The sequence below is a fragment of the Nicotiana tomentosiformis genome, chromosome 3, assembly GCF_000390325.3.
Source record: "Nicotiana tomentosiformis chromosome 3, ASM39032v3, whole genome shotgun sequence".
NCBI classification, from domain to species: Eukaryota; Viridiplantae; Streptophyta; class Magnoliopsida; order Solanales; family Solanaceae; genus Nicotiana; species Nicotiana tomentosiformis.
The window spans coordinates 42150931-42153941 of record NC_090814.1 but is presented as its reverse complement, the minus strand read 5'-3'; the positions used below and the strand labels follow the sequence as shown (position 1 = coordinate 42153941).

The 3011-nt window shown below is 35.4% G+C and overlaps 1 long non-coding RNA gene across 1 annotated transcript; it reads left to right on the top strand.

Moving 5' to 3' along the window:
* The first annotated feature begins 523 nt into the window (after nucleotides 1-523).
* LOC108946449 (uncharacterized) lies at nucleotides 524-1402 on the top strand. The gene is made up of 3 exons (XR_011415140.1): nucleotides 524-651; nucleotides 728-835; nucleotides 940-1402. It is a non-coding gene; the product is annotated as an uncharacterized lncRNA (long non-coding RNA).
* Nucleotides 1403-3011: the final 1609 nt, after the last annotated feature.

The window sequence follows — 3011 nt, the reverse complement described above, 5'->3', positions numbered from 1 at the left end:
TTGGGTCTTTCAAGTGATGGTTTTAACCCATTTCGAACCATGAGCATTTTCCATAGTACATGGCCAGTCATGTTGATGAACTATAATTTATCACCATGGATTTGCATGAAGCCGGAGTACATAATATTGTCAATGATCATTCCATGTCCATCATCTCCATGAAAATAGGCAGTATTAGAGTCTCCACCAGTAAGTCAGTTCTGTCTCAGAATATTTTCTTGAAGCTTGTGATATTGAATGTATTCAGCTTTTTCTTTATTCATACTGATTCTATTATTCTCATTCTTGTCCTCCACCTATAATTGCTCTTAGTCTACTGCTATGTTCTTTTAGGGTCATCATAGATATCCCCATAAGTCTACGTTGACCAAGAGTTAAGCCTAGTAGCAGCCTTCTTCAGCTTTTGATGTAGAGTTCACATAGGATTTCCCTTGACATCCCTCTTCCCAAATGCTTCTAACTATTGACGTAAAGTATTTAACAATGTTCTCATTGCCATTTCAAAATGCTACTAATTGTCTTATTTAGATATATTGTATTGACTCATTTTATTTGCAGAAATCATCCAAAATCAACAAGGAGAATCGGAAATATTTGACAGATCCACACACTGTTGGCAAAACAAGTTTTGCTGTAATCCACAATGAATTGGTGTGTACTCTTATTTATTATTATATCTAAACTTATATTTTTTAAAGATCTCTTATATCCATTTTCATGCGACTAGGAAAAAACAAAGGAATCTGTATCACTTAAGGAGATATTTGTGGCCACAAGAGCAAGAAAACTTGGGCGTTTGTACAAGGACTCAGACGAAAATACAACTAGTAAAATTGTACGAATATTATCTATTTGCAAGTTTTAGATGAGATCATTTTATTTATTCTTCTTCCTTATTTTTTATTTACTTTAATTCTTTTGTTGAATTTGCTTTGTTAGGCTGAAATGGAAAAAATTGAAACACAACAAAGTGTAGATGGCAGTCAGTCTGTTGATGCATTTTCATCTATCATGGGTCCTGAAAATCCAGGACATTTAAGATTATATGGACGAGGAGTTACAAAGACTACTTTGAAAGGAAAAGTAATCCATTCCAATCCGACTTCAAATGCCACAAATGATACAGTGCAAGAAATGCAAGAAAGGATTCGAAAAATGGAGGAACAAAAAAGAACTATGCGACAAGAAATTACTATAGATATAATTGCTCAACTTCAGCGTGCAAGATTAATTAATCCAAACATACTAGCAACATTGTCTGTTTCGTCACTAGGAGAAGCTACCTCTGCACCACAAGCTGCTAATCAACTGATCCATCGACCATCTACAAGTAGCAACAATCAAGATTAGTATCACTTTATTCCCAGGCTAAAATTCATATTTTAGCAACTGTAGAGCTGCTATTTTTTGGTTAAAAATCTACAGTATAGCTGCTATTTTTTAAAGTTAAAAACTGTTGATTTTTGTGATAAAATCAGCTCTTTTTCTGCCTTTCTTTCTTTCATGAAAACCTGCTGATATGAGGCATTATAGAACCATTAATATTTCTGCAGATAGTGTTTAGTATACTTTTTGCGAGACTGCGCAAGCAGCTCCCTTTGGAACCCACAAAGTCGGTTGAGAATTATCATGCTATATAAAGTTGTGGCATTCTTCTCCAAGCCTTATTTTCGACCGAAATCAGACCTAAAACTCTCTCTATACCTCCTAAACATATCCTTAGTGTTTTGAAGCAAAATCAAAGGTGGAGATGGTGAAACAAGTGGATTCAAGCATTAGGAATCCGAACTAGTCGATAGTTCGTCTTTTTCTCTCTTCGTGGCTGATTGAGGAAGGAATAGCAATTAACTAAGCTTTGAAAATTAGGTATTTATGTGATATAAGGTTTTTTCTTCACCCCACTCTCCTTGGGTTGAGTCATTTTTAGGCCATATCAAACCTAGATGTTGAAGGAAAATATGTTAAACTTGAAGATGGAAGTATGTTTGAGGTGTTGTGTGTATGGGACTGTGTTGGAAGGTTTTTAATCAAGGTTTCGTATGGTTATTGATGCAGTAGCTGGATGTGTATTTTTTATGTTGTTCTTGTCATTTTTTGTGTTGGTTAAAACTAAAAGTAAGTGATATAGGTGCTGCCTAATTTTTTAAAAATCATAGGTGTGTTATTGTTGACTGTTGGACTATTTGAGAGGCTTACGATGATTATTGTTGATATTTTTTGGGTTGTATTGTGATTGTTGTAACTTGTGGGAAGTCATATAAATTGGGGAGGTACTGTCCGTTTTATTGTATAAAGTGTGTCGTTCAAATGAAATAAGTTATGAAATTCATATAGTGATGATAGTATTGTTCATTGCTTGTAGACACAGGAGCTGCAGGTTAAGTTAGCTTGAAGATTGGACGGGATATTATGAGTTATGTTAAGGGTAATCCTTCCTTCTTTTGGCATGATCCAGGTAACAAAACGTAAACATAATGTTATTCCATAAATGGTTCTACTCTTAGTAGCTAAGGATGTCTACGTTCTTCATTCCTGTGAAATGTAATTCAAAGTATCTCTAAGTATGTTCCTAAGTCCCTATTGAGGCATACGATAAAGATGTCCTAATGATCCTAAATGGCTCATCACGAATTTACAACCAAGCTACGACCGGTCAGGCAGTTACTACCGGTTGGGAAGACACTTATTTACCACCGAGCTATGACCGGTCGGACAGTTATCACTGATGAGTTGGGCAGTCATGTTACGATATGGATAATAGTCTCAAAGAGAGGCATTAAATATATAAGTATAATTATTATGCATATCATGGCCCTCGGTGACACTTCAGAGGTTTAAGTTGATTCTTATATCTCTCTCATTGATGTTGGCTTATTGTTATGTTTCTATTATGCCTTACATACTCGGTGCACTATTCGTACTGACGTACTTTTTGTTGTGGAAGCTATATTCATGCCTGCAGGTGTAGGTATTCAGTTTAACGAGCCTTCATAGTAGACGAGGTTAGCATT